This window comes from Neomonachus schauinslandi, chromosome 4, assembly GCF_002201575.2.
Source record: "Neomonachus schauinslandi chromosome 4, ASM220157v2, whole genome shotgun sequence".
NCBI classification, from domain to species: Eukaryota; Metazoa; Chordata; class Mammalia; order Carnivora; family Phocidae; genus Neomonachus; species Neomonachus schauinslandi.
Genome location: NC_058406.1, coordinates 69,555,053 through 69,575,512, shown reverse-complemented (window position 1 = coordinate 69,575,512; position 20,460 = coordinate 69,555,053).

Below are 20,460 nucleotides of genomic sequence, written 5' to 3'. Positions count from 1 at the left end.
ATCTTCATAGCCCAGGCAAAGAAGCTAAGGCCCAAGAGGTTTAAATAATGTCATTCAATCAACAGTAATTTTTTTATAACTTTTTTTTGAGAAATAAAACAAACATACAGAAAACCACACAAAACAAATATATAGCTTAGTGAAGTATTATCAGCCAAACACCCTTGTAATCAGCCAGGTGAAGAAATAGAACTTTGCCAGCATTCCGGAGATCCTTCCATGTGCTTTGACTTTAGTAAAGTTATAACCTCCTACATTTCTCCAAAAGTAGCCATGCTGTTGACTTTGTACAAATAATGTCCTTATGGTTCTTTATGGTTTTTCACCCAAATGCAGACACTGTAATTTAGTCTCATTCATTTAAAAAGTTTTGGTATATCTCCTTTAATCTATAGCTTCTCTTCCACCCCTTTCTTTTCCTTATACTTCTATTAAAGAACCCTGGACATTTGACCTATAGCATCAGTTCTCAAACATAAACCTGCATCAGAATCACCTGGAGATCTCATTAAAATACAGATTACTGGACCTCACTTCAAGAATTTCTGATTCAGTAGGTCAGGATGGGGCTTGAGAATTTGCTTTTCTAGCAAGTTCCCGGGTGATGTAGGTATGGCTGGTCTGGCACCACACATTGAGAATCACTGACCTATGGAATTTTCCACAGTTATGATTTGGCTGGTTGCATCCTTAGGATGCATTCAGTATGTTCCACTGTCCTCTGTTTCTTGCAGATTGGGAGCTGGATTCAGAGGCTTGACAAGATTCAAGTTCTCTTCCTTTGGGGAGAATATAGATTGTGTGTTCTTTCGTCAGGAGGCACAGAATGCCTGGACGGCTCTTTTTTAATGATTTTAGCAGCCATGGATGTTCATTTCCTAGATACATCAATTCACTGGTAGTTGCAAATTAGTGATATTCAAATGATGTAATTTAGTTTTATTTTTTTTTAAGATTTTATTTATTTATTTATTTGACAGAGAGAGACACACAGAGAGAGGGAACACAAACAGGCAGCATGGGAGAGGGAGAAGCAGGCTTCCCGCCGAGCAGGGAGCCCGATGTGGGGCTCGATCCCAGGACCCTGGGATCGTGACCTGAGCCGAAGGCAGATGCTTAACGACTGAGCCACCCAGGCACCCCTAGTTTTCGTCTATTAGCTGGAATAACTTTATAAAGTGATGCTTTCCTTTTCTACTATTTGGTTACACAACGGTAAAGTTCATATAGGAAAGGCATGATAAATGTTTGATTCTTTCCATTTATTTACCAGTTTTCAAGATAGTAATAGTTTCCCTATTATCGTCCAAAGATGATCACTTATTTTTATATTTTAAAAATATCATTATGAACTCATCAATTCAAGTATATTTTATGTGTTGCATTCATGGTAGTTATTATCATTTATTGAACTCAAATTACTTCATCTTTGACCACTGGAAATCTCTTCAAGTCAGCCCTGAGTATTTTTTTTTTTAAGATTTTATCTATTTATTTGAGAGAGAGCGAGAGAGCATGAGCATAAGCAGGGGAAGCTGCAGAGGGAGAGGGAGAAGCAGGTTCCCCGCTGAGCAGGGGGCCCGATGCGGGACTCTATCCCAGGACCCGATGATCATGACCTGAGCTGAAGGTAGATGCTTAACCAATGAGCCACCCAGGCGCCCTGGCCCTGAGTCTTTTTGACACAACCTTGTAGTCTTTGACAGGTTCCTTACCCTCTGGAATAACAGGATGTTCCAGGCTCATTTTGTGTATTTCTTGCCCCATACCTGAAATCAGCTGGTTCTCCCAAGAACAAGAAGGCTTGGTTTCTTGAAATAGTGTTTCAAGACGATGGTCTGAACATTAGGGGTATTCATAGGTACCCGGGTTGGTCCCTGTTTGTAGAGCTTTTCAGTGAGATACATACAGATATACACACATGCACATATACTTGTTTTTTAAATACTTCATGTATTCAAACTGACATTCTCCATTCACATATCAAGACTGTAAGTTTCGAGACTCCTTTCTTTCATATAAGAGCTCTGGTTCTCAGGGCACCTGTGTGGCTCAGTTGGTTAAGCATCTGACTTGGCTCAGGTCATGATCTAGGGGTCCTGGGATCAAGCCCCATGTCGGGCTCCTTGCTTGGCCGAGAGCCTAATTCTCCCTCTCCCTCTGTCCCTCCCCCCACCCCCCGCTTGTGCTCTCTCTCTCTCTCTCAAATAAAGTCTTAAAAAAAAAAGAATCTGGTTCTCAAGAACACAGTGGATGAAAGGGTTAGAATATCTCATCAGTATTCGCTTGCTTTATCCCACATTAGAGTCTCAGAGTAACAATACTGACACTATCACCACCAATTATGATTACTGAAAATAGTTACACTTTTTTTGAAATGTTATCCTTAGTCTCCTTGTTGTTGTTGTTGTTTTTTAGAATAGTTGCTTTATATCTATGTTGTCACACCATACAACCATGACATGTGATGCTCTCTTCGTATCAGCCCGCAATCAGTCTCAATTCAACAGCGAACAACATCTTCAGTTCTTACCACCAGTCAATACTTCAAAATCCCTGGAATCACTTTGGCTGTCTCAGGAAGGGCTCAGGGGAACAATATTCTCTGCTTTCTTGCATGTTGATAACAGGTTGTGCTTTTTATACTTGAAAGTCATTTTGCTGGATATAATATTCTTGACTCATTTTCTTTCTCTGAGCATCTAGAATATGTCATTATTCAAATTTCTATGGCATAAAGTGTTGCTGTTGAAAAGTCTGAAGACAATCTCTTTTCATTCCTTTTTAAGGCACTTGCTCTTTTTGCCTAGATGTTCAAAGGCTTTTTTCTTTTCCTTTAAAATCCAGTAATTTTACATGCCATGTTGGTCATCTTGGGTTGATAGTGTCAGTTACGTGGTATCCTCTTTCATGATATACTTTCAAATCTTTTTTTTTCAAGAATTTTTTTCTCAAATTATAGTTTTTAGTATTCTCTTGCAGTGTTTTTTTTCCTTCGGTGGCTCTTATTATCTGTGCAGATCTTTTTTGCCTGTTTTAACTTTCTCTCCTTAATATCTTTGATTTTTAACATGTTCCTCTTTTTCACCTTCAACTTCTCTTAAGACATATTTATTGTGTTTATTTTCTTCTGTGTTCTTCCTAGTTCAGACTTCATATCTAAAATAACGTTTTCTTTCATTCTTCATACTAAGTTCTTGAGTTCTGTCATCTCATTTCTGTGTTTTACTAAATCTAATTTATGCTGTTTTCTCATGTATCTTCTTTTCTGGATGTGTTTTAGCTTGTTTTGAAATAATAGGCTATTGATTTAATTTATTTTAAAGGCACTGTCTTTCTTGTGTCCTTTATTGACTGCTGGGTGTAATTCTGTTCCTTACTCTCTTTGTAATTATAACACCTTTCTTTGGGATTTGATCTTGATTCCTTTCTGTGGCTCATTTTTATTTAATATTCATTCAAGATAGCTTTTCTAACACCACAGAGCTCCCTCTTCTGTTTACTTGGTTTTTGTGTGTGTAGGGTTTAGAAAATGTGAAGGTTTGTTTTCTAGGATCTCCACAGTTTCCTTCCACAACTTTTATCTGTACCTCTCTTTCCTTTATCTCTCTTCTCTGTGTCCTGCTCAACTTTGATTCCACGTCTGAAAGGGTCTCCTCAGAATGAGTCCCTGTCCTAGGAAACCATTGAAAAGTTTGGAGCAAAAAAAGTGACACCATCTAACTTAGGTTTTACAAGGATCCCTCTGGCTGTTCCACGGATGGAGACAGCAGGGAGAAAGCCCGAGATAAACAGGGAGACCCGTTAGGAAGCGATCATACTACCAGTATTGACAAATTTTATGCATGAGGAAAGCGAGACACAGATGGTTACAAGGTTTCCTCTGCTCTCCGAGTAGAGCGTTACTACCGTCCCTACGCCAAAATGGCACAGAGTGAAGGAGCAATTACCATTCGCTTATATGGAAAAAATTTTTGAGCGTTCCCAGACCCCAAAAATAACCTCTCTTAGGCTTTTCTGATACTTCAGGACACATCTTGCTAACAGATGCACGAAATAAATTGAGATAAAGCACAGATGCTCTCAGTTCAGAGCTGAGCCGCTGAGCATAGTTCCTGGGGAAGGAGTTTGGGGGCTGCTCTGCTTGTGGGGGGTTGGGGGGTGAGGATGAGGGTGGGGGGGTGGGGGGTGGGGATGGGAGGGTTGGGGGATGGGGGTGGGGTTGAGGGGTGTGGGTGGGGTGAGGTTGGGGGTGGGGGGTTGAGAGGTGGGGGGTGGGGGTGGGGACACGCTGCCTCTGGGACAGCCCGCTGCAACATCCCCACTTAATGCTGCTTCCACTTTTCACTTTGTAACCTAAACGCGAAGATACTCTTCTGCTTTCTTTCAGTTAGCAGAAGCAGGTGCTAATGTAGGTCTTTCCCCAAAGCAAAGTGGTGTAATGTGACCTTTCAAAAAGCAGGGGATGCTTCTATAACTTTCCCTAGGCTCACAGCTGGTAAGCAGCGGACTAGACATTCAGACCCAGGCATTTCAACTTCAGAATCTGTAGTAGACAGTTGCCATCTGAGGCTGTCCCCCATGTTTCAGACCTCCTCTATAATTTTCGTAGTTTTCCACATTATAAGCCCCAAAGCAGCATTTCCCAGATTCCCTTGGGGCTACAGAGCAAAGGCATGTAACTTGGGTTACACTCATCAGATGCGTTCAGATTTAGCAAATAATACAGGATGGTGCCTAGTTAAAATTTTCATTTGTTATTTTTTTATTGAGATGTAGTTCACATATCATAAAATTCACCCCTGTAAAGTACAGTAGCACTTTGCAATGCAGTAGTTTTCAGTATATTCATCATGTATGTGACCACCACCACTATCTAATTTTAGAATATTTTCATTACCCCCAGAAGAAACCCCATGCCCACTAGCAGTCATGTTCCATTCTCCCCTTCCTCCAGCCCCTGGCAGCACTAATCTCCTTTCTGTCTTCATGGATTTGCCAATTTGGACATTTCATGTTAATTATATAATATGTGGCCTTTTGTGTCTGGCTTCTTTTCACCTTAAGCAAAATGTTTTTAAGGTGGGTTCATGTTACAGCATGAATCAGCACTTCGTTCCTTTTTATGGCTGATAATATTCCATTGTATGGATATACCAAATTGTGTTTATACATTCATCAGTTGATAGACATTCGGGTTGTTTTTACTGATTGGCTGTTAAGAATAATGCTACTATGCTGGATGCCTGGGTGGCTCAGTTGGTTAAGGGTCTGCCTTCGGCTCAGGTCATGATCCCAAGGTCCTGGGATCAAGCCCCGCATCGGGCTCCCTGCTCAGCGGGGAGCCTGCTCCTTCCTCTGCCTGCTGTCCCCCCTGCTTGTGTTCCCTCTCTCTCTCTCTCTCTGGCAAATGAATAAATAAAATCTTTAGAAAAAAAAGAATAATGCCACTATGGACCTTCATGGGCAAGTTTTTGTGTATTCACATGATTTTATCTCTCAAGTTAGATTTGAATTTCAGATAAATAATGAATAATAATATAAATATGGTTCAAGTATTGCATGTGACAAACATATTTTAAAACCATTTGCTATTTCTCTAAATTCAAATATGGAATTCCATATCTTATTTGTCAAACTTACCCAAGGGAGGCTTGGATAAAGAAATGAGAAAAATGAGGCAATGTTAACAGCGAATTCTATCAAATAATTAAGAAAGAAATGATACTAATTCTACAGAATATCTTCTAGATAATTGAATCCCAGCTCATTTTCTAAGGCCAGCGGCATTCAGACAAAGACATTATGAGCAAAGAAAACACTGGGCCAATATCCCTCATATAAGCATAGATGTGAAAGTCCTCCACAAAAAATATTTTAAAATTGAATCCAAAAATACATTCAGAGGATAGTAGATGATAACAAGCCCTTGGATTCCTCAGTCTAAGCCCTGCTTGCCCCCTCTCCCCCACCCCTGACAAGGACAGCCCTGGAAGCACCTCTCTGGAATTCAAGAGTATCCAAGATGCATGTTTCAAAAATCACTATTCTAGCGTTCAAATTCTGCCCATAGATCAAGCTACAGAGAGTGACATACTGAGATGGATTATTTTGTTCCTTTGTAGAATTCTTTTTTTTTTTTTTCAGAATTAGTATTTTAAGATACCCTATCATAAGTGGTGGTGTGAAAATCATAAATATACATAGGATGTACACATTTCAGTAGGACTATATCAAGGGTCTTATCCATGACATTTCAAGTTTGTAGGAGATTCAAAATCAAGGAAGACTATCTTCTTCTCTGGAATATTAAGTTTTCCTTTTACATTATCTTATGGAACATTCTAAATCCTGTAATCAATTGGATTTTTCACCTTCTTTACCACTAGAAATACTAGAGCCAGATTTGTGGCTCATCTCTAGCAAATAGAAAAAGACATGGTTAATATTTTGTGTGCTAATCTTACCTTTGGCTTTGCTGTCCTCTTAACCTTAAGAGTGTCCTAGTAAATTTTTTTTTCAAAATACATAATCTATAACATATGTATGTAAGATGTTCCAAATCTCTTGTAGAACACACGATTCTCGTTCTGTGGGTAGACCAGCCAAGGTTTCTTTACTGGCTATGCTGATGACAGCAACTTGCAGGATACTTGACAGCCTAGATGCAGAAAACTATATGATATTTTAAATTACTATTTGAAGGGGAAAAAAAAAGATGTGTGATGTGATTGAATTCCAGAATTAGAATGTCAGGCTTCCAGCATAGAATTATATCTTGGAGCTCCCTGCTTGATTTCAAAGTAGGTACCCTTTCTCTTGGTTGATTACAAATTAATGGCAAATTCTGGTCCCTCTGGAATTTGCCATTTGAGCAAATTTTGAGGGGGGGTGGGAATTTCAATAAGTACAGTTTTCCTGGAACTTTCATGTGTCTCTGTTAACTGTTCCTTAAGGCCAGGAGTGATACGATTATTGTGAAGAGGTAGCTATGGGTTTTGTACCTTGTTTACATTTTTTAAAGGGAAAAGAATAACCTCAGGGATTTGGCAAAGCCACAAAGGTTCATCCCATTTTTCCCAGTCAGTCTGCTTTAAAAAATAAACAAAAAATATAAACCCTGTAATGGTTAATACTATATGTCAACTTGGAGGATGTTTTCGGATGTTTAAAATTGGTGAACTTTTGAAAGCAGACTGCCCTCCTTAATAGCATGGGGCCTCATCCAATCAGCTGAAAGGCTGAATAAAACAAAAGACGAACCACCTGAAGCAAGAGGGAATTCTCCAGGCTGCCAGCCTTGACTGCAATGACGCATCGGCTGTCCCGGGCCTGCCAGCCCAGAGTGCAGGTTTCAGGCTCACCGGCCTCCATAATTACATGAGCCAATTCCTCGTAATAAATCTCCTTTTCTACATATACATGTATCTTATTTGTTCTCTTTCTCTGGAGAATCTTGAATAAGACAAACCCACAAACAAACCAACCAAAGTAGTGTTCCTACTTCAGAAATATGGAGTTAATGAATTCTACTTTTTGTCAATAAAACTGTGAGATATAGCACATATGGATCTATTTTTCATTTTGAGAGAAGAGAAAAATAAATTCTTTCAACATACTTGCAAGACTCCACATGCTTTCAGAATAATCTCCCGGAAATATTACTTGAAATACCACTGCAAAGAAAACATGCAAGGTTTGTTTAAATAGCATGTCAGAGATTATGTTTGGTTGTAAGGAGTTGAAACCTCTAAAGACAGCGGCTGGGGCCTATACAAAGGATGTATAAGGCCACCAGGGATGCACGCTCCTTGGAGCCTCAGTGCCCCGCCACCTTCAGTGTGCGACTATCTTGCTCATGAAGATGATGATAGTTTTACAGCTTCATACTAGCAAAGGGGTAAGGTGAAGGGCTAAAACTGCCTAAACCACTTCCTTTGAAGAGCTTTCTAGGAGAAGTGGCTCTGTCGGTTAAGCGTCCAACTCTTGACCTGGCTCAGGTCATGATCTCAGCAGGGTCATGATCTTAGGGTTGTGAGATCCAGCCCCACAGTGGGCTGTGTTCTCAGCAGGGAGTCTGCTTCAAATTCTCTCTCTCCCTCTTCCCCTCTCACAGCTTATGTGTGTGCTCACTCTCTCTCTCTCTCAAATAAATAAAGAAAATCTTAAAAAAAAAAAAAAGAGCTTTCTAGAAGCCCTGCCCAGCAATTCTGCTTACAACTCTAGTCTTAAGCTAAAACCATGTGTCTTCATCACTGTTAGTTACACAGGAAATGCAGTTGGGCTTGTCGTCACCTTGAACAAAATTGGGAATCTCTTGGTCATAAAGAAGGGGAAAAGAGATACTAGGTAGGCAGTAGGAGTATCTGCTACTCATAATTATGCTCAGGAACTATGAAGTAGTTTCTGGGATTTGAATTTGAATCTGGGAAGTAGATTCTGAGTTTGGGTGTCCCTGTGCCCTCTGAGGGCCAGGAGGAAATTAGCTAAGAAAAAAGTTCAGCTTTTGTCAATTCCCTGGCTACCTTCCTGTGGACATATCAGTCCTGAGAGCACTCTTTAGGAGAACTGAAATGCCACCCTAAGCCATCAGAGAATCAGTGTTCTGTTCCTTGCTTCAGGGTGCCCCAGAAGGAGATGGCTAGGAGTGAGATGATGTGGGGTGGGGTGAAGTTCGCTTCCTTGGCATAGATGTGGGATACAGGTTGGGGAGCCAATGGATATACTCTAGAAAATATTTGAACTCTAATTTTTTTCTATTCATCTTAGTGATCCAAGAAGAAATTATTTTGTATATTATATCAATAAAACTTCTATGAAAATATATAATTGAACATTTTAATAGAATCAGACATTACTTAAGGAAGCATTTCTCAGCTTGGAGTTTGCAGGGACATTTTTAGGGGCTGTGGCGCCATTTTCCTTCAAGATTCTGGACAGTACTAAAGTTTGAGCAACCTGCTCCAGTGGCTTTGAGCAAAGGCCTTTGAAGAAGGACCCACCTGACATTGCTACTGTCCATTGGCAGCTTAGTGCAGGCAGTATGCTTGGAAGTGAGGCTGAGACACTCAGTCCTGGTGCTAAGGGTCAAGCCCTTCACAAAACGCTGAGTCAACAGGGACTTTAAGAGAACTAGTGATGGGAGTAGGTCCTGTACCAGGCATTTGGGGAGCTCCTGTCATTAGCAGAGGGAGCTGCCTGGGACATCTGCTCCATGTGTCTGCTGTTGCTGAAGGGAGCCGCCAGGGGGCGCAACCATGCTAACAGGAGCAAACCAACCAGAGAGCCGCAGATAAAAAGGCAGGCTGGGTGGGAGGGAGCCCAGAGTGAGGTTACTGGGGGCATGGACCATGCTCTGTCTTATTAACTGCTGAATTCCTAATATTGGGCCACTGACCTGGTATACATTATTGACTTAATAGTTTCAAAAATGAAAGCATACAGGATGAATAAATGAATGGTGACCAGACAAAAATGATTAATATTTGGATTCACAATCATTTATCATCCCCTTTCCTGAGGATTCAGTTGCTGCCTGCTTAGCTTCTCCTCCTCCCTTTCCACCCTCTGAGGAGATTCCCTTCTTCGATAAACTTGTTCTTTGGGCTTTTATGATGAAAAATAGGGAGACAGACGGGGTGGGGGATGGAGTTTGGCTTACTGGTACACTCTCTCAGGGCAATTCCCTCTGTTCTCCATGGATCCTCCCACTTCCCCCATCAGAACCCACAGGGATGATCACTAACACAGAATTCTATGGCTGAACACTGATTTCTTTGGGAGTTGTCCTCTATCCCCCAAATATGTATCTGTATAGTAATAAATAGGAGCCACTGGATCAAGAGCTAAAAATAATCTAAATAATGTGGTACTGGCAGGTAGAGGAGTTTTGAGGGCAAGTTTGAGGAGAGAGCCACAGGAGTTATGGCAGGGTGTGGGAAGTGGCTAGAAAAAGTGGAGATTTGAACAAGTGTCAACATATGTTAGGATCCCATTTAATGTTCTTTCAGAGATTTTCTTCACCTCCCAGAAAGCCGATAAAATTCCCTTTGGCTTTGCTTCTTGAATGTTAAGACTGCTATGATAGTAAAGCATATTAACTCTGGGATTGTAAGGATTACAGAGTAAATAAATGAAGAAACAAAAGGACGAATGAGGAGTGATGATGTCTCTTGTTCTGTCTCACATTCTAGTGTGAGTCATCCTTGACTTAAGGAGGAAAGTAGAGATTGTTAGCTTCCTCCTATGGAGAGAGGGTAATTTTCTATCAGGTTACTGAGCTCAGGGAAAGCCTGGAGCCCAAAGAAACTCTGGGAGAGATTCAAGCCAGGTGCAGCAATCTTGAGTTACAACTTGGACCTTTTTTTCCAACGAAGGATGTACCTGGGGAAAGAGATGCATCATGAAGTCAAACTTCAAAAGGAAAGTTCAAACAATAGAATAGCTATTGTGAGAAGAACACAACAGGACATAATATTTGTCTTCAGTTCTATCTTGAAAGTTCCCTGCCTTCAGAGAAATTCCTGATTAACATTAATTATTATCTCCTCCCACTTCCCTTCTTCCATCCCTCCCAAAGCTCAGGATAGTAACAATAGAAACAATAACAGCCTTTTGGATGAGGAGTTAGCAAACTCACAAAAGGAGAGAGCCAGGTGGTCATTGAATGGTGGAAAAGAAAGGGGAAAGGATAATCAAGTGTGGATTTGGGGGAAGGAGTTTTGATCAAATCCCAGTTCTTGTTAGGGGAAGGATATGACTCTTAAAATTAGGAGTTGGGAAATGTAAGTATGGAAGGGCGGGGTTTGTATATTACAATCAAGGGGTGGACTGAAGTCAACATTAGTCGTGTTGCAGTCGTGACAAATGATATTCTAAATTAGCCTCTGAACCACTGTTCTTTTTCGGAGAATTTCTGCATGGTAATTCACCTTTCTTCAGGTTACTTTTATAGCCTTCCTTGCAACTAGGGTGACCTTGACTCAGTTCTATCCATGCAAACCTCTTATTTAGAAGTGAGGAAAATTAAGTTCAGGTACAGTGAAGAATGGAGCCATTGCTGAGAGTGGCATTGGAAATATCCCACATTTAAAGGGTAGCCATGGCAGAGTTTCTGGCAGCTTATCTCCATCCCTATGGGGTGAACTATGGTGTCTTCACTCAAAAAGCCACTATAGTGTAGTTTCAGTCTTACTCTGACTGCATAGCCTCCAATACGGACCTTCCAAGCTACCCTATATCTTTCAATATCCTTTTTTAAAGAATATTTCTTCTTAAACTAGCCACAATGGATTCTGTTGCTTTTACTAAGAATGCTATTTAATTCAGGAGAGATAAATATACACAGAATATATATGGATCTACAAATACACATGTAGGCATCTTTATAGCTAAATAGGTTAAAAAGGAAACCTTGATATAATAAACATGACTCACTTATCGGAAACTATGTTCCTCTCAGTTGTCCATTTTCCTTTCTTTTGTAAAAAGAAACAACTTCTTGTTCTTAAGATAGCTGACTTCTAAAAATATCAATGAATGATGTTTGAATAAGAAGATGAAGCACTGAACTTTATAAATTAAAAAAGTTTTTTTTAATTTGTTTTTAATTTAAGTTAGTTCTAGCTGCATCAAAAAGGGGCGTGGCCACGGTGGTGGCTTATACTTCCTGCCCCGCCCTGACATCTTGGCCACGATCCATCCATCAGGTTTGGGTCAGGGCTACAAGGTCGGCTTCAGACATTCTTGGCTAGGCCTTTGAATTAGGGATAGGATGTGGGTGGGAAGGCAAACCCTGAGATGGTTAAACTGCCCCCTAAAACTAGTGATTATTCACTGAGAAAGGGTCATCTTGGTCTAGTCAGTCATGAGTCCCACAAGCCTAGCATGGAATAAAGAGGGAGATGGAAAGAAAGAAAATCATTGCCAAGGCACTGTTGGCCAGGAGGAAGGCCAGAGAGGATTCATTTGTGGCTCTGACACCCACCTTACCCACAGGATCCAGCCAAGCCCATCTTGGCAAGGGCAGCCTGGACAACACAACTGAACATGCCTTTGGTCTTCCTTCAACTCTTCCAGCATTTACAATTGTGTTAGAAGTGAACACTTAGTCCCCACTGCTCATGTGCCCATAGAGGGAAAAGAATTTCCATCCCACTGTCCAGAAGAAGAGAACATAATCAACTTCCCTCTGCCCCTTCGTTACCTCCTCCTCAGGGAAGGAGGAGGACTTACCAAATCTGTGAACTTGGTGATGGAACTGAGCACACCAGATTTACTCTCTCTCTCTCTCTCTTTTCTTCTGAGCTGCCAGCCTCCAAAGTCTGTGTCTCTCAGCTCCCCTGTGTGTCATAAGTTACAGGGCTTGTTCCTGTTATGGAAAGATTGCATGTGTGAGCCAGTCCCTTGGTGGATAAACCTTTAGAACAGGGAGAATTTGGGCAAATTCTACAAATCTAAAGCCATTTTTGTGTATCCTGTATGTTATTTCTTAATTCATTTGAACTTTGGTGGGACCTAACACAGTGACAGATGTGAGGAAGGGAGGAACAATAATTATACCACTCTCAGCAATAGATCAGCTTGGCCGCCTTAATATCTCTTAACCCATGCTGTTCAAACTGACTAATAAAGAAGAGACCAGGTGGCTTGCCAGAGTTCGTGAAAATGGGGGTATCTGATTACTTCCTCACAGATGGATGAGAAAGGAGTCTAGTGTTAACCTTTGAGTGGCCAGAATTTCTAATTCCAGTCACAGAACATGGCTTCCTGTACATTATCAACTCTAAAGCAGTAGGAGAAAAATACCAACCAACCACACCGAGAAGATGTAGGAACGGCGGTTGATGAGGACAGCTAGTTAGGGCCATACTCATCATCAGCTGTAATATAAACGTGGATTTTGGTGGCCCATCGGTTTACAGAGATTTGGAAAGACAGAGAAAGATGTCCACAGTGCATATGTTGGAAAACCAGGATGCCAGGTCTTTTCTAGCCCTATAAATAGATTCAGTAGAAAGAAGAAAGCGTAAAGTCTAATCCTTCTCCAATTAAGCCTGGGAAGATTAAAAGAGGAATTCCAAGCTATGAATTTAAACTCTGAAAGATCACTTTCATTAGAATTTCATATTTGCTAGTCAAAAATATGAAGAGGATGAAGCTGGAGGCAGATTTGCTGCCTTTTCAGGGGAAGAAGAGCCAACTGCTAAAAACGGAAGAAAGCCATAAATCTGGGCACTGGCCTCATTGGAAAAGTAGAAAACAACCTGTTGCAATTTAGTCCCTGGATTGAAGGCTCTGATACTATGATAGTGTGTATTACCAACACTCTGTAGAGAGTCATGTGAGAGTGACCCAGTTTGACCTGCAGTGCAACCCTGGACTTCGTAGGGAGGGACACAATTTGGGGGAGAGAGGAAGACGCTGAGTCAGCAAATCATTTCCCCCCATCTCCCCTGTCTCTCCCCACAGGCATTCTGTGGTTCCACCCGTGCAGGCCAGGCCACGGTTCCCCAATTACTTGCAAACACCACGGACAGGTGCTTTATGGCTCTTAGTCAAAGAAGCTGTTTCCTCAGTTATACTTTTTCCTAGGCAGATGGGCACGGACATAGTTTTCATCTCAAAAGAGGTTTGAATGGAGTGTGTCTATAAAACAGGGGCAATCCTGATAGTACAGTTTAGGTATTTGACAAGAGATATATCTTGCTTTTGTTTTATATATTGAATTTTTAAAATCACTAATCCCCAGAAGAAAGCTCACCTGAATCCCCACTTCGTTTAAATTTCATGTGGAAAGAGCTTTGACCCTTAACTCTTGGAACATTAGGCCATAGCAAAACAAACAAACAAAAAACCCCTAGTAATTTCTATAAGAGGACCTTTCTTTTTAACCAGTGACCTGATTCAACTGGCTGTAAACCCCGTAATTATCACTAACTGATAGAAACTTGACAAAGAAAGTTTCAGCTTTTCACGATGGTGGAGAACATGGATGATATGTAAGAGGAAAAAAATAACATTATTCTTTACGGGAGCTAGAAATTCTGGGAATATGTGAGATTGTGAAGTAAGGTAAATACGTGATCTTTTTGTCCCTTAACTGTTAGAATACAATCAGTTCTTTTTCTCTTGGTCTTTAACTTGGGTTAAGAGCTATAGGTTCAAAGAGGTGTTTGTTTTGAGGAGAGGCTCTCTAATGGGTCCAAAGTGTAACCCAGTCTGAGTGTGTGCTGGTTCAGAAAGTGCCTTGTTAGTGTCATTGTTTTCAGCTGTGGCAGCAAAATTTCTTTATCTTTGTTGTTCACCGGATTTTCATGAGAATGATACTTTGAAAATTCATTAGACCGGTAATAACACAATGGCATTTAACCTGATACTCAGATGGCCCAATGCCCTCACCGCCCGGCTCTGTTCACACAGCTACACACCAATAAAGGGCCTTTTCATTCTATTCTTTGCCTGTTCTCTGAAAGCCACCGTTAAGGGGTTTTTTTAGTCTCATGTCTCCTAACGACACATTTTTTTTAGCCCATAATAACTAATGTTTCTGGCTAGAACCCTGGTTTAATGGGAAGTTCATACGCATAGACTGGTCAAGTTGGATCAGGAGATAAAGCACAGCCCAGATTCCTCACTCTTGCTTGTGCCTGAGCTCCTAGCACAGGGCCTGGCACAGAGATACTCACAGATATCTTATGAATGCCTAAGTCACTGAAGCCACCAGCACAGCAGGATCACCAAACGTACAGCAGGAGGAGATGACTCAGAACTAAAAGCACAAGACTTACTTTTACTAGCTTCTGTTTGGTCTTTCAAAAAAAGATCTTCCTCAAAATTTGCACCTCCACCTAAAAATCCAAAGTGCACCAATAGGTGAATGCTATCTGCTTATGTTTCTCCTGGTCTGCACTTACTTGCTCTCACTAGTTCTGTTGGAAGAGGTTTTACATCTTTGGAAAATAATGAGGCAAAAATCTCTGTGCTTGTAGGCCCACGTTGAAGAGTTCATCATTCCTTTGGGGGCTGAGTTAAAGGCAGACACTCAATATGACCATCATTCTGGGTGTTCTGAAACCTGGCCATTCTGGATGTTCTAAAACTAATTATGAGAATTTGAAAAGGTTAAATCACTCAGCTCTGTCTGTTTCCCATTCATGCATCGTTAGAATGGAAGGAAAAATAATTGAGATACTTATGGACATATTCCCCATCATCTCCTTTCCCCCTTTTCATCAGCTACTCTTTCTCTGTCTTCTCAGAGAAGGAATGTGATAGGAGGAAGCAGAGAAGACAGTAGCTTTTCCAGTATTTGAGTTGTAAAAGGGCACAGAAAAATATGGGAGGGAATATAGTTGAGGAAGAGCAAGGGCTCCCCAGGTTGCGAGAGAAAGCAGTGTCAGAAATGAGAGCTCCATGGGAAGTTGTCTTGTCTTGAAGAAAGGAGGCCCTGCACCAGCTCCTGGGCTCAGGCTGGACTGGGGAGCGGTGGAGGGGGATGAAGCTGGACAAAACCCCTATTACGTTGGTGAGGTGCAGAAGAAGAGATCAGTGTTTGCTCTCCCAGGGAGAACCTCAGAAAGTAGGAAAATCCCAGGGAAGAAGTGGCTTTGGAGAAGCTCACAGATGGCCCACTGGGATGGGAACAGCAGTATGCGTTCCAAGGGCCTGCGACTGACCTAGAAGTAGGTTAGTGACCCACCCAACCTGAAGATGGGGAAAAGAGAGAACACAAAGGTGAGTGGGTCAAATGGGGTGAGGGATGTCTCAGCAGATGGTAAGTGTGAGCAGAAGTCTTGAAGATCAGATAGACTGCCCCCACCCCATAGACTCAACCCAACACTTGGATCTCTAGACACCTCTGCAATTTAGATACAACTACAGGGAAAGGTTTGAGAGTATCTTAGAACTGACAGGTTTTTCTCTTGTCTTGCTAGAAAGTGGTATTAAAAGAGACATTGATGAGGGCACATGATGTAATGAGCACTGGATATTATATAAGACTGATGAATCACTGAACTCTACCTCTGAAACTAATAATACACTATATGCTAATTAATTGAATTTAAATTTTAAAAAAGTATTAAAAAAAGAGACATTATGTTCAATTGTAGAAAAACAAAGCTCTGTTTCTTATACACTTGTATTTGTAGGCCAAGATTTAAACCCATTACATTTAAGAAAAAAGAATTGGCTAACATTTATTCAACACTCATCATGTGGTGTACCTGGCATCGTTTTAAGTGCTTTCTGTGTGTTAATTCATTTAGAAGAGAGCTCCTTTGTTTATGAACTTTGATTTGATTTTTATAATGTCCTTATATAAGAACATTTAAAAAAATACTATAGTGTAGGGGCACCTGGGTGCCTCAGTCAGTTAAGCATCCAACTCTTGATCCCAGCTCAGGTCTTGATCTCAGGGTCATGATTTCAAGCCCCATGCTGGGCATGAAGCCTACTTAAAAAAAAATACTATAGTGTGTTTCATTTTTAAAAAATTGTATTTATTTATTTATTATTATTATTTTTTAGTAGGCTCCACACCCAATGTGGGGCTTGAACTCACGACCCTGAAATCAAGAGTTGTATGCCCTACCAACTGAGCCAGCCAGGTGCCGCACAATAGTGTATTTCTAACAAGAATAATTTCCATTTTACTATTTAGAGCTCGCTCATCTAAAAAGAGGTTTTTATTATGGATAAATTCTAACAAATACAAAAGTTACAGAATCCCATATACCCATCTTCCAAGCTTAATAACTATTAACCGTGAACAATCAATCACGTTTCATATTTTGAATCAAATCTTAGAAATCATATCATTTTCTCTATATATATTCAGCATTTGTCTCTAAAAAATGAGGCTTCATTTCATGAAATATCCAGTGTTTGAATATCCCCAATTGTCTCAAGACTTTCTTTTAATATCATTGAAGTCAAGATCCACACAAAGTTCACACATGGCACTTGGTTGATAGGTCTCATGTCTCTTTTATTCTTTAGGTTTCCCTCTCCTCTTTTATTTTTTCCCTTGTATCTTATTTTTTGGAAAATCCATGTCACCTGTCTTGCAGATTTTTCCACATTGTGGGTCTTGCCGATCTCTGCCTCATCATTTAGCATATTCCCACGACCACTGCTGATTCCTGCAGTTCTTGCTAATCTTTAGTCTCATTTTTCTGACTCTTCACTCCATCCTTCCAGCTCTACATATACCTACAATATAATAGAGCCCTGACTAAAAACAAAACCAATTTATCACCAAGGTTTGATGGTGGGAGGAAGTCATCTTTATTTTCAACAATTCTGAAACTTTCACCATGAAATCTAAATCTCACATGTTTTGCTGAATGAGAAATCCCCACTCCCACCCAACACTGTAGTCTAACCAGACATTTCTTTGCAGATGACTCACCACTTGTCTCAGAAATCTACGGTTAAACAAAGGTAAACATTAACGCACATAAAGCATTAATTTGTCTTGGCTTTTGTGTCATACTCCTGTGTTTCTAATTTCATTTTGTTTACCGGACAATGTCTGGTGCCCTGGGATCTGTGATATGCTAATCTGCTCCCCATTCACTGTGGGATTGAGGTCATCCCTCAGGGAACAGGCTTTCATCTGATTAGACATATTGAATAGCTGATTTATTTTCATTCTGGCCTCTGTAGAGAAGACAGACAGTGGGCTCTCCCTTGGGAGAAGGTGGGCCTGGTTCTAGCCAGCATTTGATACCTCACAGCTGAGAACGCTTGAAAACAAGGCATGCGGGAGGGAGGGTGTTGTGTTATATTCAGAGCAGGTGGTTGCAGTTTGCTGATCAGAGAAGCCCTCCTCAGGCTGACATACTGTAGTTCACATGTGTGAACGCTGAAAAGGTACTATTATTATTTTAGCTTTGACCTTGTGGGTGATGATAGCATTGACTTAGAGCCACTCTTTTGGCCTCAAAGGTCTGTTATCGCTAATGCTCTTTAAAGCCTAACTGAACTGTCAGGTAAGGCGTATAGGTGCTAGGCGGATAACTATGTCCTTAAATTGACTTTGTTATAAATAATTCCCAGTTGCATATAGCTTCCTGTCTATTTTATCTTTTGGGAGAGTACAGTTATTTTTATTGCATCTGAGTTCCAGTTTATAACAAATGAATTTGCAAGCAGAAAAAAGCTTAGAGAAATGAAAACCCAGAACCATATTACTGGAGAAAGTAATTACTGGACATTTTGTGTTTGAACGTTCACTTTTGAAGAAAGATATTGGTGCACTCAGAAGCTGAAACTGGTGAACATTGCTGGACTCCTTAGGCGAGGAGGGATATCAGAAGCTTGTGAGTCCATCTAAAACCATTGTGAAAATGCCTTTAAAGATTGGAAGGAATGCAAAGGAGGCTGCTGGGGAAGTGGGGAATAATACTTTACAGGCTTGGAAGTTTACAAAATGCTCTATCTTACATTTTCTCAATGGAACTTCATGACAACCTTGGGGAGTGGGGTACTATGCCCATTTTTAAGAAACTAAATGAGGTAAAGGGAGAGTAAATGACTTGCCCAAGATCACAGAGTCAATAAGTAGCAGCATTTGAAAGTAGGTCTTTGGAGACCCTTTGCATGTCCCCACACTACAAGGCCTCTGCACTTCACTGGCTCAGCCTCCTTCCCCTCCCCCTGCCTTTCCCACTGCTTCCCAGTGGGCTCTGAGCTGCCTTTTCTGGTTTCTGGAAGGATGACAGGAAGTGGTTTTCTGTCCTCACTTTCTCTGGAAATACTGCTTAATATCAATCTGTTGACTTAACAAGGTATGCTTGGGCAAGCTGTTTCTCCTCCCTGGGCTTCATCCTTAATCCTTAAGATTTCATCTACTTGTTAAATGCTCTGTTTTTATGGAAGCTTTTTTGTTTTGTTTTGTTTTGGTTTGGTTTGGGTTTTTTTTAATTTTATTTTTTATTAACATAGAATGTATTATTTGTTTCAGGGGTACAGGTCTGTGATTCATCAGTCTTGTTTTTAAATGAAAACTTAAAGCAAATGAAAATAATAGCTGCCATTTCTTGAGCACTATTTGGAATTAGGGACTGCATCAAATCTCTTACAGGCATTGTTGCCAACCCAGGACAGCCCTGCAATATTGACTGTATTTTAGGGTAAGGCTTTGGAGCCACAGAGAAACTCTGTGGCTGCTCTCTCCAAATCTAGGCCCCCCCATCATCTCTCTCCTGAACCATCGCAGTAGCCTCTCAATTGGTCTTCTTGCTTTCACTTTCCCATCCCTCTTAGCCAACCAAAGCCCAAACTCTCAACCACTTCCCTCCTCCAGACTCTCTGGTAGTCAGAATAATGCCTCTCACCCCCAAAATGCCTATATTCTAATTCCTGGAACCTGTGAAATTGTTACCTTATGTGGCAAAAGGGACTTTACAGGTTTGATTAAGTTAAGGAACTTGAGGTGGGGAATGGCCTTTTGGCCGATTACCCTTGATTATCTGAGTGGGCACAGTGTCGTCACAAGGGTCCTGATAAGGCAAAGAAGGTGGAGTGGTGAGGGCGGGGTGGGAGACAGGGGGAGGTCAGGGAGGGATATGAAGATGCTAGGCTGCTGGTTTTGGAGATGGAGGAAGGAGCCACAAGCCAAGAAATGCTGGCAGCCTCTAGAAGCTAGAAAAGGCAAGGAAACAGACTCTCACTAAAGTTTACAGAGGAAGTATGGCCCTGTTGACACCTTGATTTTAGCTCCCTGAACCCATGTTGGGTTTTTGACTTCCACAACTATAAGATAATAAATGTTTAGGGGCGCCTGGGTGGCTCAGTCGTCAAGCGTCTGCCTTCAGCTCAGGTCATGATCCCAGGGTCCTGGGATTGAGCCCCGCATCGGGCTCCCTGCTCTGCGGGAAGCTTGCTTCTCCCTCTCCCACTCCCCCTGCTTGTGTTCCCTCTCTTGCTGTCTCTCTCTCTCTCTCTCTGTCAAATAAATAAAATCTTAAAAAAAAAAGATAATAAATGTTTATTGTTTTAAGTCACTAAGATTCTAGTGATTTGTTACAGCAGCAATAAGAAACTAAGACATACTCTCTACATACTAACACATACGTACACTCCAAGCTCGTGCTGGCTTTGGGGCCTTTGCATTTGTTCCCTCTGCCTGGACTACTCTGCCCTAAGATTTTAGAATGACCATTCTACCTGAAGAATCCTGCCTGCCTGTCACTCTCTGTCACATTATTTTTGTTGTATTATTAAGACCATCTGAAGTTACCTTCTTAACTAATTTGTTTCCTTTTTGTTTCACCCAACAGCAAGTATAAGCTCCATGAGAGAAGTGTCTTATCTGGCATTTTTGTTGCTATATGCCTGATGTCAGGGACATTGTCACACAGTATCCCTCTGTTTCACTGTAGACAGTAGGCAATTTTGGAGGAAGGTTAGGAAAAGAAGTAGCAGAACATGTACACAGACTCAGGTCAGTTA